The sequence below is a fragment of the Myxocyprinus asiaticus genome, chromosome 4 (assembly GCF_019703515.2).
Source record: "Myxocyprinus asiaticus isolate MX2 ecotype Aquarium Trade chromosome 4, UBuf_Myxa_2, whole genome shotgun sequence".
Classification (NCBI taxonomy): Eukaryota; Metazoa; Chordata; class Actinopteri; order Cypriniformes; family Catostomidae; genus Myxocyprinus; species Myxocyprinus asiaticus.
Genome location: NC_059347.1, coordinates 27,899,213 through 27,927,155, shown reverse-complemented (window position 1 = coordinate 27,927,155; position 27,943 = coordinate 27,899,213). Strand labels below are relative to the sequence as shown.

General features: G+C 37.3%; 1 protein-coding gene and 1 long non-coding RNA gene across 2 annotated transcripts in view; both read left to right on the top strand.

The window, feature by feature from the left end:
• The window catches only part of tmem8b (transmembrane protein 8B), a 202,086-nt gene that overhangs the window by 128,236 nt on the left and 45,907 nt on the right, over window positions 1–27,943 (top strand). The gene's annotated exons all lie outside the window — the stretch shown is intronic.
• On the top strand, window positions 11,057–16,873 carry LOC127440200 (uncharacterized). The gene is made up of 3 exons (XR_007897091.1): window positions 11,057–11,168; window positions 16,258–16,333; window positions 16,681–16,873. It is a non-coding gene; the product is annotated as an uncharacterized LOC127440200 (long non-coding RNA).

The following is a 27,943-nucleotide window of genomic DNA, read 5'->3' as shown; positions in this document are numbered from 1 at the left end:
TGATCTCATTTAATTTAACATGAGATCACATTAAACTCTAATGATGATGCGCGAAAGCAGCACTGCAGCTCACGCCTGACTGAGGAGAGGAAGAAAACACAGCTCACAGTCCAGATGCACACTAAACTTTCACAGCTTCAGGTGATGTAGATCGCAAAGTATGAGGGAATTATAATGCAAAAAAAGTAACACTGTAGGGCTTTACTGGTTTAGATCATAAACCAGTAATTAATAATTATTTCTTTAGTTATGAATTAATATTTAAATTAATTAATTGAATCTAACTCATTAAAACCTCATATGGGGCTCCAGTAAATGTAGTGCGCTACGTTTAGGAGCGGGTTTGGTTATTAGCAATAATTAATAATTATCAAAGATAATTATTAATTATTAAAATCAATAGAACATTGATGAGAATCAATGTTAGCTTTTTTAAAATCCTTTAAATCAACAATTATCAAAGATAATCACTCATTGTTAACATCGATGAAACATTAATTAAAATTAACACTAGCTTATTGATCATTCAAATTCAACAATCATCAAAGATAATTATCAATTATCAAAAATCAATAGAATATTAATAAGGATTAACATTGACGGGGCACCACACTGGAATCAGGGACTAATAACCAGATAGTATAACAGTCTCAATATTAGATTGTTTTCTCAGGAAAATTGACATCCGAAGAATATCGATTTTCGGGAAAAAAAACAATGAATCCGAGCACTGACATCCCATCAGCATGACACAGGTGTATGCAAAACAAACCAAAACACTTCTCTTTGTAATATAACAAAGTTTATTTATGCAGTAATATCAATTAATAATTAATACAATGCAGTAAATAAACTTCCGACTTACAACTACAAACTAAACAGTGATATGATTAGTGATATGGAAATTAAAATAATCCTATAACACATGAGGGTGTGTGTGTGAGAGAGAGTGTGTGTGTGTGTGTGTGTGTGTGTGTGTGTGTAAGAAGGGAAGCGCACAAAATGGCGGACGTGACACTCGTGGAGAGTATGTCACGCGAGACTTCCGGCCAGGGAATATGACCACGAATGTGGGCAGAGAGAAACCAGTCAATGGTAGCTTAGGGACAAAGCTGATCTTTATCACGAAGCTACTGTATCTACTAGCCAAAAATGTGTGCCAGAATGTTTGTGAGGGGTCACGTGTGTGTGTGTGTGGTTAGTACGAGAGAGAGAGAGAGAGAGAAAAAATTAAGTGACGGCCCCAAAGCCGATTTCGCAATTGTGGGAGAGAAAGCAGCTGTTAGTTTATCACTCAGAGACGCGGTGGACGGCTCGTAAACAGTCCCACGTTCTTTGATTCTTTAATGGATAAACTCAGTTTGCCGGTCTCACCCACGATGGCGAAAATGCACAACAGTCCAATTTGGTTGGACCACAATACAGCAAATCAAATTTGTGATAATTAATACCCTGAGTATTATTATTTATGTTTATTGTATGGCAAAAATATGAAATTAAATTGAATGGTGACTGAAACTAATATACTGCCTAACATCTTTTTTGTTCCACCAAATAAAGATATTAATACAGGTTTGGAACTACATGAGGGTGAATAAATGATGACAGAATTTTTGTTTTTTGGTAAACAAAGCTACATTAAGCCACATATGCTATTGCTACTGGCCAATCTTTTTGGAGATAAGCTGTGGAAACTTTAGAGAGCTGCATTGTTATTTTGTATCTTTTTCTGTTGCTCACTGATTACAAAAGACTCCAATTAACCCTCATGGAGAAGCTAACCTCCTGACACATTTGAGGCCAAAATATATTTAAAGGAAATGTAATTAAGTCTGATGCACTCTTATAAAAAAAAAAAAAAAAAAAAAAAAAAAAAAAGATTGGTTTCTAGAGCCGTCTGTATCTCTATAACATGGTGTTATGACTGTTAATAGATATAGACCATCCAGAGCTCCAGGGACTGAAATGAGCTAATTTGTACATTCTATACGGAGGCAAATTTATCCACAATAATGGCATCAGCACAAATATGATTGGAAACCATAACACAAAATGGAGAACAAATAAGATCGTTAAATAGAATTGTTTGTTCAAAGAGCCTCCCTTATTATTGCTATTGATTGTTTAGCTGGGCTACTGAATATCTGTAATTTTCTTTAGTGTTTATCTTTGGTTATGGTTAACATATTTTAAAGTGTCATGAAACAACCCTGGTTCAGCACCAATCGTTCACACCTCAGACTGAAAAAAGACTCATCAAATGGCTGTGAAAATATGCAAAAATATGGACGGTGGGAGAGAAGGGAGGGGAAGGTAGGACGAGTGGGGGTCAGTGCTACTTCCAAAACACTCTCACAACAGAGATGGCTGAACATCACATTATGAGTGGAAATGAAAACAAATGATATTTGGGGCACTTTGCTGCATAGCAATAATGGGACAAAAATGTGAAGAGTGAAGACAATAGAACATTTAGAAAATCTGCAAAAAGATTTGGATGTTTTGTTCAAACTTTTGAGAATAAAGTTAGAACAGTACTTTACTATCAAAACCAGCACTGCTTTGAGACTTTACATTAATTTATAGATACTTATTCCTTCAGGGAGTGTTTCAGTACAAGTTAAACTCTAATGACAGCATTTGTGGCATTGAGTGTTGATTACCACAGAAAATTATATAGAATCATCACTTTTTTCTAAAAAATCATGTTCAGTAAGGCAGATAATGGAAGTAAACGGGATCAATACACAAAACGTCTCGGTTACATACGTAACCTCGGTTCCCTGAGATGAAGGGAAAGAGACATTGCGTTCTGCTAACGCATATGAGGAGTGTCCTTCCACACAACCTAGTTGAAACCTCTCTACAATAATGCCAATATTCTAATATTGGCTATGGTGTTTGAGTCCTGCCTTTTTAGGTGCAAAGCTGACTGCAGTAAAAGTAGGCAGCAAACACCATTCCTCAGATTTTTCTGATTGAGGGACAAAGAGCGCATCGCTCGCACCTCAAAGAACTCTGAGTCTTGTAGTGTGGCCAGCTTTCGCAATGTCTCGTTCCCTTCGTCACAGGGAACCAAGGTTATGTACGTAACCGAGATGTTCCCTTACGACTCAGTACACTTGATATTGCGTTCTGCTAATGCATATGGGGAACAGAATCCCATCACACCACACTACATGACATAACCTCCCAGAGAGGAAACATGACGCTGCAGTCTCACAGGTCACCGACTGACATGAGTATGCCGCAGTGAGTGACCCTCATGTTGGGCCAGAAGGGGAGCACTCAGAATGGATATATGAACTATAGTCATATAGTATGAATGAACACTTTCACGAACCCAGTCGGGAAGGAAGTTTATTTATAGTGAAAGTGCTTGTGACTTTATGGTAAATTACAATGGCCTGAATGCAGGCGGTAGTGTAAAATTATGGGGAGTCCGTAAATAAATGGAGGGGCATAAGTATACTTTTGGCAAACAAAATAGCAAGCGCTCTAGCAGAGAGGATGGACATTCATTTCGTGCATCCTCCATAGCACACAAAGAGCTGATCAGACAATCTGAACTGGCGGGTATGCTCCACGTATGCGTGTAGCGCCCACACAGGGCATAACATATGCAAGGATTGTTCCTCATCTGAATTAAATGGAGGAGGGAAGAAGGCTTGAAGGTGAACCACCTGTGCTCTGAAGGGTGTGGTTAGAACCTTAGGCGCATAGCCTTTTCTGGGTTTGACACTGGCTTTTGAAAGACCGGGGCCAAACTCCAGACATGAATTGTCAATTGATAGTGCACCCACCCATTTTATTGAGGCCAGAGCCTGCAGTAGTGCGGTCTTATTAGAGAGCATGTGTAAATCAACAGAGTCCTTATGCTCAAAGGGGGGCCCTGCAAGCGCTTTTAGGACCAAAGTTAGGTCCAAAGTCAGGACTGTAGCCGGCCGAGGTGGATTTAATCATTTTGCTCCTCTAAGGAACTTTATGATTAAATCACTCTTGCCTATAGTGGCGCCGGCTTCAGGTGCATGATACGCAGATATAGTCGCCACATAAGCTTTAAGCATTGGCGGAGAAATATGAGAATTTCATGTATGGGGCAGTTTACTGTGACTTTGCCATTTGAAAGACACCAATCAGTGAACACATTCCATTTTAGCATGTAGAGGCATCTCATGGACGGCGCTCTGGCCTGTAAAATGGTGTTCATGACTGAATACGCCAGTTCTGGTGTGTTTAGCATGATCCGTTGAAAGACCACACATGTAGGCTTTGCAGCTCTGGCTGGGGATGCCAAACCATGCCTTGTGTTTGAGAGAGAATATCTTTCTTCATCAGTATTTCCCACGGAGGCCCATCCAGTATTTCTACCATCTCCAGAAACCAGGACTGATAGGGCCATTTCGGCGCAATTAACAGAACTGTTTTTATGTCCACTCGGACTTTGCTGATGACAGAATGAAGGATGAGCACCGGGGGGAAGCACATACTTGTGTTTCGCCAGCCATACGTGGGCCAGCGTGTCATAGCGACATATATACACCACTACTGTTGTGTTGTCCGAACGAATCAGAATGTGGTGATTCATAATATCGGAATAAAAAGCTCTCAAAGCTAGAAAGACAGCCAGTAGCTCTAGGCGGTTGACATGTCACGGCCGTTTCGCACCTGTTTCCAGGTGTTGAAAGTCGGTCGTCCATTACACACCACGCCCCAACCTGTGTTGGATGCATTTGTGGTCAGCACTTTCTTTCTGAAAAGCTGACCCAGCATAACACCCTGTTGGTTGAAGGCTGGCACTGTCCATGGTGCTAGAGCAGCCAGAAAGCGGCAAGTTACCGCGATGCACATGAAAATGAAATGACTTCAGTTGTAATGTTTTTTCAGTTTGAACTGAAACAGACACTGAAGAATGTTCTGTACGCACTCGTTCATGAGGTGCGCACGAATGAACTCCTAAAAAGGAGATTTACTGGCTGGGGAAAAGTGTGCTTTTCGCCCAGTTGACATTAGATCAGATTTTACATATGGCAAAGTAGTAAGTCTCTGTGTTTGCTCAGAAGTGCCTCTGATTGGCTAGTAATAACCAATCGCTGAGGTAATTCAAAACACACACACCGTTCATTTTCAATGGGGTGAGCGCCGCATCGATACATTTCGTGAACGTGCGGGAAGCCAGAGACAGACTGAAACGAAGGACTATAAATTGATTTAAATCCCGCTATGTGTGTCGCAGTCTATGCACACAACACCGGCATACCGTATAGCTGATCGTTGTAAACACTAGCTCTGACACACCCGTGAGGACTTGCCACGCAAGCTTATTAATTCATATGAAACAACCATTATCGCATTCTTTGCGAGAAGATTGTATATTTCGGCTCGTAACCCTGGTGCATCATCGGACGGAACCATGAAAGACAGAACACCGTTGAAACGGGACAGCCAGCGTGTAAATTAGATCGTATAACCAGGTTCGATCGTTTTTTAGCACCCAGTCGGAATGCCAGTAACAGGGACAGAGGGCAATTTGGTATGTTCATAACATGGTATAATGCATCGCTCACCATTGGGATGCGGTTGCGCATAATGTGAGGCTTTGAAGAGGGAAAGCTCTTTATAGAAAAAGTGTGAGCATCTCATGCATTTGCAACGAGCGCTTTAATCTTTTTGCAGTCTTTGTAATTCATAACAAGTTATAATGCGCTGCTCACCATTGGGAAGCGGTTGTGCAAAATATGTGGGCTTTGAAGTGGGAAAGACCCTTTTTGAAAAGTGTGAGCGTCTCGTGTAAGCACTGTACTCTTTTTACAATCTTTGTATGTTCATACATGATATAATGGGCCACTCACCATTGGGAAGCGGTTGTGCATAATGTGCAAACTTTATTGTATGTGATTAATGTGAGACACAGAAAACAGAATATTGAACAACATTTTGAACAACAATATTCCTTTCCTGACAAACAGCAGTGGGGAAGAGGGGAACAGTATTGTGTATCAGGAGTGCTTTGCTCTGTGTGTGTGTGGGGGGGGGATGTGACGATCCAAAACACCAGGTTGCTCATTGACTTGCCAATGGCAGTGATTTTCGTGGCTTGCAGCGCTAAGTCCGTAGCAGTGCGGAGCTCTTTGAACGTCTCTGGATCGTAGCCTTGTTTAGCCAGAGATGTGCTGCTACCGCCTCTTTCGGGGGGGGGGGGGCGGGCATAACTGTTTTCTTCCCCGTGATCCACAGTAGAGAGGATGTAATCACTGCGCGGGCGAGCTGAATAGGGTGCGCACCAGGATTTTGACAGTTCGTTATGAACTTCAGGGAAGAATGGGGCAGATCCATGGGACGTGGTCGCTTGACGGCATCCGGACTGCAGGAACCATTCATCAAGAATCCGCTTTTATGTCTGTTCCATGAGTGCTGTTGAAGTCTCACGCCTACCCAGAACAGCTGTTACGTTAATGAGTTTTAATTCTCTGCTCGAATGTGAGCTCATGCATGAGGCAGTGCAGTGATTGGATGGAAGCATTGCTTCTCATAAATATTGTGGAGAAACGCTCAAAATCTAGTGATGTACATGTGTACTGTCCTACCAATCATTTTTTTTACATTGCTTCAACTTTAGTTTTTAAACCAGAAGTACAAAATGGCTCAAAATAAAGAACAAAATAACCACTTTTCCCTTAAGAATAAACACAATGAGTGCTATCATTGTTTTCATTTATGTGTAACCTGTACAAATCTCTTAACATCTCAAAAAAATTTGTTTTGTGGTTTCATGACCCTTTAAGGTAGCTTTGAAAGAAGTAGAGAAATATTTAGTATGAATATAACAAACCATGGGTTATTAACCTTACAGTTAAAATCTACTGTGATATGTTATGTCCAGTTATGTCCTCTAAATAATGAGTAAAAAATGCTTTCCCATTTTGAGAATATTGAAGCGATGACCTGCAGCATCTTAAATGCAAACCATAGTGTTATTTGCCTGGCAGTAGCTATAAATCTGCAATGACCAACTTTCGTGGAGCCATAAAAACCAATATCACACAGTGAATGGTATTTTATTGACTTTTACACTCTCCTCAAAATGCATTAGAGGCTAAATGTCCCAAATTGCAGGGGCTAAGGGGTTAAATTGGATCCATATATTTTAAGGTTGAAAGCGTAAAATGTGTTTGAAGGACAAGAAGTCAGTGAGCAGTCAGCATGTTTGCCAGACTGGCATGTATTGACTTGGGTAACAATTGTTGGGCAGAGCTCTCGTGGAGGGAAAATAACCATGTGTTTGCTGCGAGAACAAACACCCATTGGGAGAGACAAAGAGCTGCTTATCCTACTTGTTGACATATGGGATAATGGCAGGGGATAATTAGGAGAGATATTTTTGAAGTGCACTGGTGTTATTGACACTGTATGTGAGCTGCTCTGGCCATTTTCCCTCAAACCTCTGCAATGATCAACAGAGTGCATTTATATGCACATTCTTACGCCGATTATACTTAAACCAGCTAACAATTTTTGTTTCCCAGAACGTTTTGGGAAAGTTAGTTTTTGGTTCCAAGAACTTTCCCAGAACATACATTTTTAAGGTTTGTTTTTGGTTAGCCAGGAAACTTTTCTTACGAAAATAGAATGTTCTTTTTAGGTTTGCAGAACGTTCCCCTTACATTCTGGTAACGTTCTGTTAATGTTCTCCTAACCTCAATTTTCATCATATTTATATTTACATATTCATGCATTCATACAGTACATCATTAATCATAAATAAAACAATCAGTCTATATAAATAAATAATCAGCCCACAATCAATGTCTTTGTTGATCCATTGTTAATTCAAAACATTTAATTATCAATTTATACAAAAAAACATGAAAAAATTTTCACAGATAAAAATGTGCAAGAACATTGTATCATTAACTGTAAAACTGTCAAAACTGATACATTTTTGGTAAACTTCTCCACAAAAAACAATTGAACATTCTTCCGCCACTGCCATCTGCAAATTTAACAAAGAAATGAAAAAGGCAACATAAGTTACATGGATATTAGATTAAACAATTAGATGAACAATTAAAACATAATCTTCTACTACTGTTTGGGGCTTTAATATCATGAAGTGTGCGCACGGCCACTTCTTGTGATGTTACACGCAACAGCAAAAAAATAAAAAAATCCTTTTCGGTACTTATAAAAATTCTTAAAATATATACATTAACATGAGATGCAAACATGCATTACACATGAAGACTCGTTTTGTGTGTTTTGTGTATTTTGTCATAAATCTTGTCAATGGAAGATAAAATATCCTACATGTAGTCCTCTGCAGTTTGGTTCTCAGATTAATGTAATTTATTTTTAAGGATGTTTAGGCTATATGCAACGTAAATTATAAAATAAGTTAAATACATCATCACACATGATATGGAGTGATGGATAAATTAATGGATAAATTCATTTCCATCTATTCATTTTTTTAACCACTTATGTAGGGTCGCACGGTCGCTGGTGTACCTCGGGCCGAATTAATGCAGCCAGGTAAACACTAACAGGTGGATTTAATTAACATGTAAGATGTACTTTTTCCATTCATATGTGAGATTGGCTGAAACATGTATTTTGTTTATTTATTTTTTTTATCTAACATTGTACCATACTGAAAACTGAGCCTTGATTTTAGCACTTCTTCAGCTACCTCAGTACTGGACATTATGCAGATATTAAAGTAAATTATTCCAAATAATCAATAATTTAAATACATTCGAAGTTTTTTGAAATCAGAAATGTATTGACATAGATTAACAATTGAATAAACATTCAAATAATTTTATAGACTATATTAATTTATTTACTCTAGTTCAGCAGAGACATTTGTGCTTCTCATCATTAGTGGCCAATAAACAACAAAACATTTCCAACAATCATGTTCTTTTCAATTATATGAGTCAAATCTTTTTCAAATCAATACCATATCTAGAAGCAATTATTTATTGAGGAAATCGACAAATGAATGTCAGTCAGTGAGTTACTCCACCGAAATTATCATTAATTTTTCAATTCAGCAGCGTTCAGATGTATATAGAGAAAGGGCAATTTCCAGTCGAAAGTGATCCTCCCTATGCCCTATTCACTGGATCTGGACACTCTGGACACTCTGAAGGGAGCATGGCTTTAAGGCCGTAACCACAATATCCACCTTATTTTGCAATGCGGAAGTAAACAGCAGCTGCATTATATATATATATATATATATATATATTTTTTTTTTTTATTGGAACATGAGAAATAGATCTCTACACAGCTCTATTCTACAACAGTTTTTAGTGAGCAGGGCAGTCCAGCTTCAAAAATATACATTCATCTTTATACATACTTGTATAAAGATGAATTAAAGGCACAGACTAAGGCCATAAGGCAGTATTGGGACAACCACTGTAAAATGTAATTAACAATTAAGAAAATATCTAATTTGTTTCTCTATTACAATGCATATTTTACATTCCTTGCCATGTCATATATTTCAGGTGACATTGTATATTTCAGGCTGATCAGATAATTTGCTTGCACAAATCTAGTTTATGACAACAACAAAAAATATGTGAAGTGTGGACAGTATATGTTATGTAGATACTAATTTTTAGTTGAATTCTTGTAAACTTAAAAAGAACTATGCATATATATATATATATGTGTGTGTGTGTGTGTGTGTGTGTGTGTGTGTGTGTGTGTGTGTGTGTGTGTGTGTGTGTGTTTTATTTTTTCCAAATTAAAAAGTATTTAGGACCTTTATCATGTTTAGAGCATTATATAACAGTATATTGTATTACACATCTGGGATGTGAGTAAATGATGAGAGACTTTTCATTTTTGGGTGAACTACCCCTTTAAAAGCACACAAATTGTGTTCATTGAGCATATCTATAGCTGAGTCAGAAGTTATGGAACCTATTAGTTTAAGTTTCAATAATATTTAAATATTTAATTTATAAATGATGCCTCACAATTTCAACATTTAGTTAGTACTGCACATTAGTATTGGATAGTATTGCACATTTAAAAGCATTTTAGTTTAGTTCCATGAGCAGTTTGTCATATGTGAGTGTTTAGTAGGCAGCATACTGTAACCTTCTGCATGAGGAATCTGAGTACCACAAAGAAGATCTGAAGTATGCCCTCCTCTCTCTCTCTTCCCTCTAAATTCAGGAATGAGGTATGTCTGGAAATTGTACTTCTGTGTGACTGGAACAGAAGCTTCCTCGAATCTCATAATAGGTCACCACACATCTGCCACATGTCACTTTGTTCAAATTTACACAGGATGTCTTGTTGCTTTGTAGTTTCCACAAAAGAAAAGATACATGAATTGACTTTTGTCACAATGCTGTTCTGACAACTTGAAAATGGAAATCAATGCCTTGTTTTTTTTTTTTTGTTTGTTTGTTTTTAAAAGCAGTTTCCATTAAAAGAAAATAAGATGATTTTACTTCATGTTATGCTGATGTGAAAGTTCAGCTTTTAGGTTTGTTTTCTTTAAATGGAATTTTGTGCTTTTCTACAGAATAGTAAACACATTTTCATACTCCTGGTAATTTCAAGGACCGACATGCATGCATACTTGCCAAAAAAAAAAAAAAAAAAAAAAAAAAAAACAAAGTAAGACCACCATAATATTTTAGCCCACACCAATTTATCAGATCATTCTTCCTCTGTACCAGGTTCATTCCACTGGGGTCTAGATTAAAATGGCACCAATTAGTAAAGAAATAGCTTATAACAGCACTGTGTGCTGCTGCAAGTCAATTAACTATTGTAAAAATGTAAGAATGAATATGGTTTTGTGTCTTTTCTTTGCTTGCTAAGCTTATTCAATTTGATCTTCTCCAGTACTGAAGCAATTTCACTGCTCAAGAAAGACAGAACAGTAAAAACATACAAATCAGTTTGAACAAGGGCTACTAACACCTTTATAAAATATTCATTGGCCATGGTGCTAAGAAAGAAAACTACGCATGCCATGAACACAAAAACAAGGGCATTTCAAGTGAGCAGAGTGAGCAGAAAATTTGATGATGAAGGAAGCACATGTGTTTTAGGCTGATAAGCCTCCATTTGACATCAGCCCTCCTGCTATTTATTGTTATGGCCGGTGCTTGAAGAGGAAGAAAAAAGTACAGGTACTCTCCTTGTTAGTGTTAAACTTGATTTTTATAAAATATACTCTGAGACTGTTTTTGTTCGCAACATATGTTTATTTAAAAATAAATAAATAAACTAGTGGTTTTATAAACTGAACTGGGACCAAACATTTTTATCCATATTTAACTTACATAACACTTTTACTGTAACTAACATGTTAACATGAAAAACAAAACTGTTAATAATATGCATATAATTACATTAAAATAGTATTTAATTACATTAAAAGAGGTATTTAATTAACATTTTCAAGATCTAGCCATACATTTCTTCTTAAGATCTGGCTGAAGAACAAATATGACCTCACACCACAACTAACAAATAAGTTTTGATTAACTTTACTGAAAATAAAAACATGCAATGTAGGGTCATTGTTTATGAAAACTGAGGAAGAACATTTACAGTAGATCTGCTAAAGTCTGTATCTTTGACTATATCAACCCACATAAAAGAACAATGGCAATATAATGTTGAACTGTCTTTTTACACAAAACAAATGTAGCCTAAAAAAATAAATGAAAAAGCATTACGTCTTTTAAATTTGTATTATCCTCCCATTCAAGAGGGAGGATAATAAAAGACTTTCCAAACAGAAACACTGTCAGGATATATGCATAGGCAAGTTCAATGACAATTCACATAATCTTGTTACGAGCACTACAGAAAATAATGGAGAATAAAAAGCAAATATTCCTGTGTATTTTCTTTGAAGGATCGGTTTTCTTTATCGAGTAGCCTTTTGTAAAAAAAAAGGTTGTGCATATGAGCTGACATCACTTTTCTAACAGCTTTGACATTTTTTTTTAAGTTTGTAGTTTTGACTGCACCCAGCAGCTAACCAATATGAATAAATACATTTAAGTGAATAAGACAAGATAAAATGTGCTCACCCAAAAGTTGCTGGTGCATGTTTTGGAGAAGACTGTAACTGAACTATGCCAAGACAAGCATAAACATGCGCGCTCCTCTGAAACTGGACCACGTATAGCTTGACAATTACCGATGCTGTTGCACATGTTTTGTGTTGTTAAACTCACTGCTGAGTTTTGCGCAGAGATCGCTCGGATGTTTACAACGTTTTTATCAAAATAAATTGGATGGTCAGATAAAAGTGTTTGGCAGGCCTCATCAAATCACTGACTTACATTAAATAAAGACATTACATCATACTGGGAGACTCTGAAAAGTGGTGGTATGTAAGAAAAACTGCCGGTACTCTGTAGACTAAATTAGAGAAGTGCAGGTACTGCGTACCAGTAAGTACCTGCCCACTTCAAGCACAGGTTGTGGCAAAATATGGGTTAATACCAAAACAATTATTTATAATAGGCAAAAGAAGACAAAGAAATTAAGCCTGACCAGAAAAAAGAACTGCAGGAGTCTGTCTCTAAGCTGTTGACCCATCGTTATCAGGATTCTGTGGAATCAAAGAGCCAATTAAAAAGGATTTAGAGTGTGCTTGATTTTTCACTTATGTAAGAGAACAGCATAAAAAATATTGTATGAGCTGTTCAGTGGCACAATAGGCAGACAGGGAGAGCAGATTTTGGCAGAAATTAAGCGTGTTTTGTATGCATGTTGTGGCATTTCACAGGATGTTGTTTGTAAAGGGAAGAAGGGAACTTCTTGACAATAGAAAGATCAATTTATAGATGACAATTGGGCTGATTCTGGTAAACTAAGAATATTAAAGGAATAGCTCACCCAAAAATAATTAACTTATCATTTACTCACCTTTATGCCATCTCAGACTCGTATGACTTTCTTCTGCAGAACACAAGCAAAGATATTTTCATCAATGCATTGTTTATATACAATGCAAGTCAATGGGGTCCGAAACTTCCAAGCACCAAAAACATTATAGACTGCACCTTATCCACAAAACTGTTAAAAATGCTATTTGCCTAGCAAAATCAATGCTGTACTATCACCACCTGAAGAAAGCAGATGGTAAACTGAATTTTATTTATTTTGTGTACATTTTCAATTGATAATGGCAGCAGTTGAAATGATGGATACAAGTGTGTAAATGGGCACATATCCGGAGTCATGCAGTCGAGCACACTCTTTATATTTTGAAGAGCCGATTAAGGTGCCTGGATCACAGTGGTAGAGTGATGCTGTACTGTACAGTCCAAGCTAGTTTGTGATAGTCTGCTGCAGCAAGACAATCTAGCACTCAGAACTGTGCCATGCAAACTGTGTACAGCACTGATTTTGGCTGTGTTTGCATCATTACCTGACTTGCATAATTCTTTGAGTTAATAAGACAGTGCCAGCAACACGTGCAAATAAATGACAAAAACATGTGCAGTTCTTTCTTAGTGAATTACCCCCTCAGTGTTATTTAGCATTGCCGTAACCCCACTGTCGAACAATGCAAAGCAGTGTGCTCAGACATTAAGATTGCCTGCCATCTTAAAAATACTTGTGTTTTGTATGAGTAATCTTGAATCAAATAGTGCAGGAAGATGATTCATCTTCCTAAAGTATTCTTGGCTTACTTTTATCTTTTTATTCCTTTGTTCCTCCCTGAACACCTCATGAATTAAACTTTAAAACCACTCTGTGCAGACAGGCATCTTGCATTAGCCTGCAAAGATATTTAATAACACCCCATCCATCTTAGAAGATGACCTTGAAGATTACCTTGTTTAACATCATTCTGAGATAGTGGTCAGATGTTGGGATGAGCTTTTCATCCCCTCAGACAATAAAGGCTGGACAGAGATGATTGCATTTTTCACTACAGCACAAAAATCCCTGTAAGTACTGTTGTCAGGAATATGTCTAAAATGTCGGCTACAGAAGGACAGAAGACCTGCCTGTACCCTCTGTTTGCAGCACTTGAGATATGTCTTGGTGGATCATATCCATGCATCTGTTAATCTTCTGGAAGTCAAGAGATAGTGAAAGCAATTCATCCGGCACTGTGGCTGTACATAGTGTTTGTCCTGGAAATATACATTCCTCTACCTTAAGGAAAGACTTTTTAGATAGATACCATTGAGGATCTGTCATTTCAAGAATGTGCATACACATGCATGCACATAATATGCTTTATTCAAATCAGGATTTATCTTTTTGGATATTCAAAAAGCTTGGTGGTTGATCAGTGATTTGATTTGAGAGTCAATAACGACTTTCGGTCTGTTTATCATATGAAGTGATCACATGCTTTTAGAAGACTTAGAATATGGCGCACAAGTTCCATAGACTACTTTTATGATTGTATTTTTTTTTTTTTTTTAAGCTATAAATTGAGTCACTATCAACTGCTTTTGTATTGAAATCAGCGATTTCAACATTCTTTAAAATACGTTCTTGTGTGTTCCACAGAAGAAAGTCATATGGGTTTGTGGGTGAGTAAATAATGACAGAATCTTAAACTATTCCTTTAATGTAATCATATTAGATGGGTATGTCAATATTTCTGCTGCTAGCTGCAGTACTTATAGTTTTCAAATTGCTTTGGTGACAGAGATAGATGCAGACAAGTTGTTACAGCCTTAAAATTCCTACTCTCTTCACTTTTTATCACCCCATTTTTAGAGGTCCAGACAAACGATTGATCGTATTGTCTTTTACACTTACAAAACGAATGAGAAGTAATCTTGTATATAATGAAAGATCTATTTCCTTGTTTAAGGTCTGTAACTAATGCAGTTAGAACGTAGAGGCAGTGAATACAACAGAAGCCTTGTTAATCAGATCTGTCTGTCTCAGGTTAACCTTCAGTAATGCCTCAGCCATGTGTCACAATTTCATCCATTTATGTTGCTGTACCTTGCCTTTAGACACTGTCTGTGTTAAATATGAAAAAGTTTCCTCTGGTCATGCTGTTTGTCAGTGTTATTTGGTATGCTCTGTAATCTCAGAGGAAGAGTTGCGGAAGCAATTTAAGAGGCTTCACGCTTTCTTTTTTAGTGCAATACTTTTGCCCTAGGATTTGAATACATTTTTGAATCTAGCAAGCTACACAAGGGTATGCTTTCATCAAAACTTTCACCCACAACTTGTACAACTTAAGGTTTCTAGGAAAAAGCAAAAGTGTGTTACTCACTGGTAGCAATTTTAACAAAACTTTTAGTGAGTGTGAATAGAATAAACCTTAGAGATCACAGTGGGCCAGCCATGAGTTGCACTGAGGTCCACATTCTCTGAGTTCAAGACCTCTCTGTTACGTACAGAAGAGTATACTCTGCAAATGTGGTGGAAGAATTTTCTTCCAACTGTTGTAGAATGAAAATTAAAACTTTCAGAAAATGCCTGAAGCTCAGCTCAAATGTTTTTATGAAGACTGCCTGTGCACTGTTCTACCAATAAATGTTTTGCTGAATTTCAATAGAGCGCAACAGTTGGGTACCAGGAGTAAATAAACATATAACTTTTAAAGACAGACCTTCCATGAGCTCTGAGGTTGTAAATCAATGGTGTATGCTTCTGTTGAAGCTATCAGTCTGCATTTAAAAAATAAATCCTGTTTAATAGTGGAATCCTGGGTAAAGAAGTACAATGCCCATGATCCTGAAGGGAAAGATCCACCAATAAGAGAATCATGCCAAAAGACCCCCAGGATGCACTGTGAATGATGTAATCAAGTTGTTCTCTTACATTCTCAAATGCCTAATATATTTGTACATATCAGAATTTTTTGTAATAAACTTATATATATTGTCTCTATTGTCTATATAATATATTGGGAGGCAGAAACTGGAAATTATACACCTGCCATTTTTCTCTCTGTCCCTTAAAAGATAAAACAACTTGTGAAAACTGAAACTTGTGTGAATATTTTGTGTTGATGTGCTGAAAAACCTTGAAGTACAGACTTAGTTTTTTGTGTGTTTGTAAAAAAATGTATTTGTTTAAAAGAAAAACAAAACAAACAGAAAATCTTTTTTTATATAATTGTAACTGGTGGTTTAAGCTATCTGGGATAAAATATATTATTATTATTATTATTATTATTATTATTATTATTATTATTATTATTATTACTATTATTGTATTTTCTTATTATTTTGCTTGAAATTCAAGTTTTTATTTTTGTGATTCATGTCTTAGAACTCCCTAATGAAGGATTTTATGAAATCCCTATGGATAAATATGAAATGCTTCTGGAACCAAGACGGCTGAAAAGGTGGAAGAGCACTGTTACACTTTATTCCTCACACCTTTCAAATTTGAAGTTTTTTTTTCCTCTCTCTCTTAAAGGTGGATAGTGCAGAGGTGCTGAATGTCCTCATCTTTTTATTGTTATCATGTTTAGATAACATGTTTAGCAGAACCTTTACTGTTTTTTTGTTGGTTATAGTATTGAGAGTATGAACAATGATTTGAGGTTGCAGACACGTCCTTGCCTAAAACACCTGGTAGCTTACAGACCATGAAATGTTAAAGTGTCCTTTGAAGTGCAAGTGTCTGATGATGTACAATACGTAGGTGCTATCAGTGGAATAAGGAAACTGTTGTTCTCTTTCTTAACAGAAGACTGCAGCCGTTGTAGAGCTAGAAAGGTACATTGAGCTTCTTCAAAAAGATTCCTGCTGCAACCCTGGGGCAAGGGCTTTTCATCTTTTGCTCTTGACAAAAATGTAAAAGTCATTTTGAAAGTCAACTCCCATGTGTCATTCATGACAATAGAAGTGGTTTTTACACCTAATATGACCAGTGTGTTATTTCCATAGCAGTAATATCAATAAAGATAATGGCTATATGGTATAAAAGTAGTCATATTTTGATTTGCTGCCAAAAACAGGTTAGATGTTTTTGGCTGTAAGCAGTGGCGGAACTAGAGTTTTATACTTGGGGTGGCCAGGGGGTGGCCACTGCTACTTTCGGGGGTCCACACACACACACACACACAATGTTGGGTTTCCATGTTTTATGGGGAACTTCCATAATGATTTTTATACTGTACAAACTGTATTTTCTATCCCCTAAACCTATCCATCACATAAACATCACAAAAATGCATTTTTAAATAAAAAAAATAAAAAAATAGTATGGATGATTTACTATGATTTATAAGCTGTTTGATAGTAATAACACACACACACACACTCACACAGTACTCACATAGTGGAAAGAATTGGGTCACTCTGTTTGTGTCTACAAGTTGCATGAAGCAATGCACCCTTCATGCATAGTGCCCACTGTACAACAATAAGCTGAATCTTGACTTACAGATTGTTCAAGCCATGAATTGTCCTTATACCAGGAGCTGTTAAAAGCCCTTTTCCTAGTAACATGCTGAGTTCTGGGAAATGTTTTCAAACATGGCTGTACAGGACCCTCTTCTCTGGATCTAGAGATGTCTGAAATGCTAAATAAATAATATTATAATAATATAATGTTAAATAATGCATCTTATCTCTATGGAAATGTATAATAAACGGATCCACAAGATTAGATACTAACAGCTGCTAACTAAACTGTGTAGTTTAAAGTATAGGTCTGGCCTACCACTGGGTCCTTTTGGATCAGCAAATCTGGTGCTTGATGCAGTTGGGAGGGGCTCAATGACATCTCCTGGCAGCTCTGGCTCACTGTCTTACTCAGAACAAGAGGTCACTGTGTCATCCCTTGTTACATCTATTTATAACACAAGAACCATTAGTGTATAATCACAATATAAATGCCACAGCCATCAACAACAAGAACACACATGAACCAACATTTTAAAGGTCCAAACCTGTATGACTGACTTTCTTCTGCAGAACACAAAAGATGATATTTTGAAGCATGTTGGTAACCAAACAGTTTTGGTTCCCATCAACATCCATAGTATAGAAGAAAAAAAAAAAAAAGAAAAAAAATACAATGGAAGTCGACGGGAACCTAAAACTATTTGGTTACCAACATGCTACAAAGTATCTTCTTTTGTGTTCTGCAGTAGAAGGTCATACAGGTTTGGAATGACATGAGGGTGAGTAAATAATGACTGAATTTTAATTTTTGGGTGAACTATCCTTTTAATCTGACAAAACCATCTCAAATTAAATTCCTGAACTTGGCATGTGACTGACTGCCTGTGTCTGGTAGATGCTCTGACCTGTTGGTGGTCCTGAAGTCTGACCACACTGACTCTGACTAGCCTCAGCTAGGGAGCTGCTCTGGGGTCCAGTGGTGATGCAAGGGCTGGGGTCTGTTTGCACCTGATCTGCCTGTTTGTGCTTCTTTAAAAAGAACTCTGATATCTCTCCCATTCTTTTCATGTTTAACTGATCCTGTGCAAAAATATGACAGCCTATGGTTACATCTAATCATCCAATTACCAACATTTTTATCTTAATTACTAATCCTCATTTTCATAACTGTACATTAAAATCAACTACCAGTCTAAGTTACCAGTTTGATCATTGCTAGCCCTACTCTGAACTGAAGTAACTGAACTAGCTAATCGATTTCAAATTGCTAAATGTTAACTGAAGCTGTAGCCTACTTCCCCACATTAGCTAAACATTCGTATACTGTAACTTACACACTGCACGATATATGTGTGTATTACTAGCACAGATGTAAGCGTAAGGATTGTTATGCTAAATTGCAAAACAATCTCTCTAATCTGGTTAACTGGTAGCCTATTGGAGCCTCATTAACTCACACAGCGTCTCATAAAATTTATTCAGCAAACAAACATGATGCTAAACCTTAAAAACTTACTTCAAATATGAAATTTTCTTATTCTTCTGTATCTTGCAACTATATTCTCTTGCCCTCGGCTCGATGTCCATTTGAAAACTGTGCGCGCTGCCGGCGAATGTCAAACGGCGGATCGCAGACACGTAAGTGCATTACCGCCACCTATCACCCAAATGGACTATTGACACTCTACAAACAATCTCCTGATTTACCTTACTCCATCAACCTACATACGACCACCCTTAATTCTTACACCCAAGAAAAAAAAAAAAAAACTCTTTTTAGAAGAGGTTAAATGAGATGTCAATCAGCATCAGCAACTGCCAGTAGCGAATAAAATGTTGGGGTGGCACTCGGGGTGGCCAGTCGGATGTCAGGGGTGTCCAGTGCCACCCCGGACACCCCGCTGGCTCCGCCACTGGCTGTAAGCAAAGGCTATTATTTTACACAAATAGTACTCTCTCTCTCTCGTGCGCATGTGCTGAGTGTGTTGTTGGGAGCGAATACGATTAATATCGTGTTTTTCTGTTATTTCTTTATTTTTTTTTTTCTTTATATTTCCCCTCGTTAGATCGTTTTAAATCTTAGCGGAGGAAAGAAAAGTGAAAAGTCAGGGTTTATTAACCGCGTGTGTTCGGGTCTCAGACGCCGGTATGGAGTCTGTTCCCGGGTCAGCTCCGTCACTCTGGCACGGCTGCAGGTGTGTGCAGGAGCCTGGAGTGACAGTGGAAGATCTGCTCTTAGTTGTCGGAGAGCAGGTCGGTTTTGATAATATAGTGTCAGCATCACGGATGAACAAAGCAACTGTGGTGTTTTTAAAGTCTGAATCGCTAGGATATGCAGTTACGCCGTTATTCGCTCCAGCAACGAAAATCACGATCTCTAATGTTCCGCCGTTTATATCGAATGTTGCAATCACAAAAGAACTGCAGAGATTCGGGAAGATAGCGAGTCCCGTGAAACTGATTCCCCTCGGGTGTAAAAACACAGCACTTAAACATGTGCTTTCTTTCAGACACCAGGTCTACATGTTCCTCAGTTCACCCACGCGGACTCTAGAAGTTTCGTTCCGTGTAAACAACGGCGAAAACTCGTACATGCTTTACGCGAGCATTGAGAGTTTAAAATGTTTTGAGTGTGGAGATTTGGGCCATAAAAGGTTTGCGTGTCCACATCTCGAGCTGATACTGGAGTTACTGTTGCACATCACAGAAGTGATAGAGCAGAGAAGTGAGGAACAAGCTGAACTCATAGAGGAGGTGAAAGGACAGGAGGAGGTGAGTGATAACAGCTTATAACATGAGAAATAGAGTTGTTAATACAACTATTACTCCTAATGCTATTTCTGACCATCAACTTATTACGGTTGGTTTTACTTTGGCTAAAAGTACACACAAGAGTTGCTATTGGCATTTTAATACTAAACTTTTAGAAGATAAACAATTTTGTGAAGCTTTTAAATTGTTTTGGGAGACCTGAAAAACAGAAAAGAGTCATTTTGAAACTATTATACAGTGGTGGGAAGTTGGGAAAGTTCATATAAGAGATTTTTGTCAAAAATATGCATCTCATTCTTCTTTACGTTTAAAAAAGACTATAGAGTGGCTAGAAACAGAGATTATTGACACTGAAAAGAATATGACTGTTAATGATGCTGCTAATCTAAAAGAACTGTGGACTGAGAAAAAAATTCAGCTAAGCTCAATTTTAAATGAAAGAGTTAAAGGAGCTCTTATAAGAAACTGCTTTTTAACTGTAAAAGACATGGATGCTCCTACTTCTTTTTTTTATTTTTTTTAATTTGGTGCAAAAAGCGGGCCAACAGAAACAGATGTACTCTTTGAAGGACAATAATGGACATGTCACATCAGACCCACTAGAGATGCGCAGACTTGTTATGGGTTTTTATTACAATTTGTACACTGCTGAAATCTCAGATGAACATTATATAAATGAGCTGCTAAAGGATCTTCCCGTTTTATCTGAAGAACATAAAGAATCTTTAGAGACTCACTTTTGAGGAAGTTATTTCGGCTGTCATGGGTCTCTCTTCAGGTCGTACTCCAGGATTGGATGGACTACCCACTGAATTTTATAAGAGTTTCTGGAGCACTATTGGAGATGACTATTTTAAAATACTTCAAAAATGCTTCCGTGAAGGAGTTCTTCCTACAAGTTGTCAATGTGCTGTTTTATCGTTGCCCCCAAAAAAGGGTGATTTAACACTTTTAAAGAACTGAAGACCTGTAGCGATTTTATGCACTGATTATAAAATTCTCTCAAAATGTCTGGCTAATAGATTAAATAATGTGTTGTCAGTAATGGTGCATAAGGACCAATCATACTGTATAAAGAGTCAATCTATTACAGACAATCTTCACTTAATAAGGGATGTGTTTGATTTTGCTTATTGCAATAATGTTAAAATGGGCTTGTTATCTTTAGATCAAGAAAGGTCTTCGACAGGGTTGATGTGTTTCTGTTTGATACTCTGAAAGCTTTTGGTTTTGGGGACAATTTTATTTCCAAGATTAAACTTCTATATACCGAGGCAACATGCATGTTAAAAATGGCTGGTGGGTTAAGTATCCCTATAAAAGTAAATAGAGGAATCAGGCAGGGCTGTCCTCTCTCAGGTCAACTTTACAGTATAGTAATTGAACCCTTGTTGTGTAGATTGAGGAGAGAACTAATGGGTCTACAGGTCAACCCCCTTAATTTTCATATTAAATTCTCTACATACGCTGATGATGTCACAGTTATAATCCGAGAGCAAAGTGACATTCAGTTGCTAAAGGAGGCTTTAGAGTGCTATAGAAAAGCCTCCTCAGCAGTAGTTAACTGGGGTAAATGTGATGCTTTGTGGTGTGGAAGAGATTTTAAAGGTCCAGCACTTCCTGGTGGCTTGTAGTGGGAAAGAACAGGTTTTAAATATCTAGGGGTGTTTATAGGGACAGAAGAGTATAGAAAAAAAAATAATTAAAAAAACTTGGAGGGAGATAATGCAATGATAATGCACTTTCTCCTAGTGGACAAAGTGTGTGCTCGGTTGTCTCACTGGAAATGGTTGCTACCCCAGCAGTCCAACAGGAGGAGGGTCCTGGTCTGTAACAGTTTGGTTGCATCTTCATTATGGCATAGAATGGCAATACTTGAGCCTCCTGATGATTTGGTGAGAGGAATTCAGCAGCGACTAGTGGATTTTTCTGGTCGGAACAGCATTGGTTGAAAGGGGAGATTGATACAGGAAGGAGGCCAGGGGTTGATTGACATCAGATCGAGAGTAAAGACCTTCAGAATTCAGACGGCACAGAGACTGCTCTACGGGGAAGATGTGAGCTGGGCTAGAGTAGCCTGTGCCCTCCTGAGGAGAGCGGGAAACATGGGATTAGACCGTCACCTGTTCCTCATGGATATTAATAAACTGGACTTGTCTGGGTTGAGCTCTTTTTATAGATCAATTTTAAAATCATGGACACTTTTTAGTTTTTTAGCAAATTTTTTAGCGCAGAGATTATGGCTCAAAGAAGAACCATTATTTTTTAATTCTGTACTAGACGGACATTTTTTAATCAGATACTCTCAGAAAAGCCATGTGGGCAACAAATATTACAAAAATTGGACATTTAATGGAAAAAGAAGGATGGATAACTGCTGAAAATTTGGCTTTAAAACTGGGATTAAGATCAATCAGATTGGCACAGAATCTGTTGACTCATATATTAGATTTTCTGCCACATGACTACAGACTGGCATTAGAAACTTTTGATGAAGAGGTGGATAACTGTGTTTTTCCAGAGCTGAGTGTTTTAGCAGAGACTGGACCATGGCAAGAAAAAGAAGGTAGCTTACTATTTTTTTAAGACACCTCAGCTGGATTTTTTTGGTGTTGCTGGAAAGAAAGCTATTTACACACTGTGTGTTAAAGTATGGCATCTTACTACACTGGAAAATGTCAAAGAATCCAAATGGCAGGAGATGTTTGGGCTAGGCTTTCCCCTAAAGATAGCTGGAGGTCCTTGTACAAACCACCAATTGAGAAAAGGTCTGGAGACCTTCAGTGGAGAATTGTACATAGAATTATAGTTACAAACAGATACAGAGCACACCTTGATCCACAGGTAGGGGAGGGCTGTTCATTCTGTGGAGAACAGGAAACAGTTTTTCATTTGTTTTTAAAGTGTGAAAGGCTTAAGCTATTGTTTTATAACTTAGAAGAGTGGTGTCAGACTCTAGGGGAAATTTTTACACTGGTTTATTTCATTTATGGGCCAAAATATAGTAGAAGTAGGAGGGAAGCTCATGTTTTAATCAATTTATTTTTCAGGCAGGCTAAATTGGCTAAATGGCTGTCACGAAAAAATCATCTGAATGGTGTCGGGTCAACTGATGTTGTGTCCATTTTGAAGGGATTATTAAAATCTCGTATTAAAATTGAGTTTACTTACTATAAACTGGTCAATGATATGGAAATGTTTAAATACAAATGGGGAGTAAATCAATGTATTTGTGAAGTTGTTGATGAAGGTGTTTTGCAAATTTATGTTTAGATGTATGTTTGATTGAATTATTAATATATATATATATATATATATATATATATATATATATATATTAAATAATTTTTTTCTTCTCCCTATTTTATTGTTATTTATTGTTCTCTCCTCGCAGAATGTTTTTTTCTTTTTTCTCTTTTTATAAATAAATACACCCTTAAAAGTCAAGTCTCTCTCTCTCTATTATTATTGTTATTATTATATATTAATATCATGACTAGTTTAGCAAGCTGTATATCCTTTTGTAAAAAAGGCTCTCTGTGTCCTAATAGTTTTTGTCCTGAGGGATTATCTGAATGATAAATGTTCAGAGAAGCGATATCTGGCAGATTATCATCGTTGTTTGTGGTTTTGTACTGGATGTAAAATGTGAAAATCATAAAAACTCTTCATTAACTTCTCCGTCATTTTTTCTCACTTTTTATTTCTGATGTGTCTGCCTAATCTTTTTATTGTAAAGTAAGAACAACATTCTGCTCAGCATTCTGTTGTCTGTCATTTTACCACTTTTTTCTATTTTATTTAGTTAAAGACTGTTCTCAGTAAGTGACTTGATATGTTAACAGTTGATACCTTGTTGTGATTAATAGTAATGATAGTATATTTAGAATGCATTAGATCATGATGAAATGCAGTGAATTGCAGAACATCTGCTATACCTGAAAATGGCAACTTCATCAATATTTCAGTTATGCCAGCAAATGTTTCCTAAAATAATGTGTTCAGTAATATGTAAATTTTCTGGCTTATGTACTTTCAGTACTTTTGAAAGTACCTAAGCTAAAATGTATTTTATAAAATGGATAGTTCGGACTCAAAATTCTGATTGGATGAGCTGTGTTTGAAACCATTGTTAAATTGTGCTAAACACACACCTGTGGTTGTACATTCACACACAGTATATTAATGCACAGTATACTGATGTATATTAAGTTACTTTATTGCAATGAAACAGCAAGAAGCCTACTGTTAGGATAAGGAATGCTATTACTTGCCGGAAGAAAAGTTTATTCCCACTCATCACAAAAAATAAATGTAACTCTTTATTGAACATTGTTCTGCCATAGTGATTCACATTGGCAGGAGTCTGTGGGAGGAATTTACTCGACGAACGTGCACCAACCACCCATATCTCATCTGTCCACTCCTCCCATTCATCTCCTCACTCCACTGTGGGAGTTTAATGAAAATTTCAGCTTTTTCTCAACTGTAAGGTCTGACATTTTCCATTATTATATCAAAACAACATCAGTTCAATAATTATATTATGTGTTGCTTCTGATTTGTATATTAATCATTCCCAGTGGATGTAGAATCCAATCAAGTCCCTCTTGATTTTCCACCATGGATGGATGGATGGATGGATGGATGGATTGATTGATTGGTTAGTATAAACATATCTTAAAACAAACGGCATGTTGTTATGCTACAGTGTAAAGTAAAATGGAGTTTACCTGTACAGCTGTATGTTGCCTTTACAGCTTGAGTTGCACTGACTGCCCCCTGCTGATGGTGACTCACAAAAACATACAGCTGTAACTACAGGCTTGAATTGCTCAGTTGGTTGGAAAATTAATTAGTATGGAATTGACTTATGGTCAGGGGGCTTGAATAATTGTGTTAAATGTTTAATATGTTTTTTTTTTTAATCTAATAAATCACAATGAATTAAAAGCATTTTAAAACAAAGAAAAAAAGAAGGAAAGTTGAATTGAGTGCTCAGTAGCCCAGAAACCTGTTTCCTCAGTAGCAGATATTGACTTGTTAATGTCACTGACATTATTCACTATTTCCACACTGCATTTAAATCAATATTGAACCCAGCACACTTTCACTAGAAAATACTGGATAATGCACACCAGGCTTTATTGGTGCCCCATGTAGTAAGAGAGAAGAGAAGGATGGACATAGGAAACAACATGTTGGACAGCAGTGCCTGAAATGACCACTGTCCCACATTTCCACCATCATAGATGCACTGATAATGGACTCTTTCAGGAACTCAGCATGAGTGGCATTCATGCACTCATACCCCATATACAGCTCTGATGCTAAATTGTTCTTTCTTTCTTTGCTTTCATTTTATTTTGCTTTAACACAAAGCATTTGATGTGTAACACGCTTTGTGATTGTCTTTTGTTGAATGATGTGGGCCACGTTCACACAGCAGCAGAATACGGCCAGTCCTGTTTTGAGTGCTTAATATGGTTACGTTCACACGCAGTTATGTACAAGAGTGACAACCGCATACTATAACCAAACTGACACCCACAAATTTTCAGGATTTACAACTGTATTCTCAGCAAACCTGTGCTATGTGAACGGAACTGTACTGGAAAACTGGTTGTCTGTCATGTAATTTAATGTGAGAGAGCCACGCTGCACTGTACACATGTCATGTGGGGTTTCATTAACTCACGGAGACATAAGCTGCTTGTCATCCGAAAATGTAGCCGCTGTTTTCCACCGGCGGCTCGTGGTCACGAGCCACACGACACAAAAGCTGCGCTCTGCACTCAGTTAAAAAGTTGCTGTCGGTTAATTATGATCCAATGGATTAACTCTAATCTAATCCTTGATTGGACTTGTTTATTTAATAATATCTAATGATAATACATGCCGGTGTTATGGGCTTCACCATATTCAATATTTACTTTAGTCACTGTCACTATGGTTACAGGTGTTAGAATCCGGTTGTGACTTCTGTTGTTCATTTATTCAGACAGCATTCAAACTGCTACTGTAAACTGTTGTATGAACAGGACATTTCAAGTCTCACACCTGTAAGTAAATACATTTGTCAATCCCAAACACTGTGTGACTGTTTTAATGTAACCATTGATCCACAGATGAGAACTATGACTCTCTCACATTGAAGTTAATGTGAAGCATTCATGTTAGATTAATCCATGTACGATCTAATATATTAAAAATGCATCAGTACTTGAGCACTCTATCTTTGCCTTAAGCACAAAGATTCACTGTATGAAACTAGTTATTAGTCGAGGTGAGTGTAATGCATTCAACGTTGTATAACAGTACTGTAGAGGCATATTTCCCCTCTCTCTTAGGCATTCCACGTCTCGCACATCTCGCCTAATTTGAGCAGTATTTGATCATTCATATTAGCAGAGCTTTGTTAAACTGATGCTGCATTAGCTGTGAGCACTGGTCAAAAAGTGAAACTTTGATCTAACTTAGCCTCAGAGAGTCAGTCTCAGTGCCCTAGAAGGCAGCTTTGCATTCATTTGCATCACCAGATGCTGGGTTCAACAAACGATCGCATGTCAATAATGTTTTGAAATTACAAGCTGAGTCTTGCACAGGAGTTTGTTATTCTGTGTTACATTAGGCCTTGGTGGTCTAAGGATCTAGCCTTAAGGAAATACAGTACATTTCAAGACGCATTTGTCAAAATGCCTCTTCTTTGTTCAACGTTTGGTTTGGATTCTGACATTGAGTGAGAAATCTACAAAGATTTGTTGACAACCACAACAGAATAACACAGTGGAGATTGCTTGCAGTCAAAACCGACAGTCTAATTGAAATACGTTGTAGCAAAAGTTTGTGTTGGCTTCAGTGTCAAGAGTTAAGTGTCTCCGGGAGTAGTATTTCAAGAAAAAGAACTACCTACATATACTGGATACACTTTTCCTGAGGCAATTTTTACTGTTCGTCTCTGCTTGTCTAGGTCATGTGAATCCTGTCAGTTTGACAGTATCAAAACATGTTTACGCTATTGTGAGAGTTGAATATGATAGACCCGAAGAGAAGCTTGCTGCATGGGATCAGTTGCGGGTCTTCAGCTTAATCTCAAATTGAATATGCAGTGGGAAGTGAGGAACTTTTTATTCCATAGTGTTTAAAGATACCTGTGAAAAGTAGCAGTGAGTGTCACAGCACCCCTTGACAGACACCTCACACAGTCTTTGAATCTTGTTATTATAGAGCTGTTGAAAACGGTGGCCTTTACAACACATGGTTATAACAGTCCATATGTGCATGTGTTTATGGGCTATGCTGGGCTATATGTTTTGGCTAACACGACTGCATCTGACGCTATTACACACATTTCATCATCTTAAGAAGAAAAACAAAAAGCTGAAATCGAGTAACTTACGTTTTAGACACAATATGTACAGCTGTTTTGTCTGTATTTGTTCCGCAAACAAAAACAGTTCCAAATGAAGCTGAAGCAGGATCAACAACTGTGTCGCCGAGCAATGCACAAACAGGCACCCCTTCTGGAACCCCTGAGAACACAGACAAGCAGAGTGATACAAACAGTAGTCCAGTCAGATCCGAGGACTGGAACTGTTGTTAGATGAAGAGAAATGCTATTTTGATATCTCAGTTCCATTTTTGCAATAAAGTAAACCATTGTGGGGGATGTCACACATCAGTATAATCAAAATGATACTATTGCTACTACTTCAAATGGCAGACATTTTGTATGACTCAATGTATGACATTAAAAGCATTTGCATGCACACTATTGCACTGATAACTACCAAAAATCAGCTTTAAAAAAAAATCTCAGCACAAGAGAC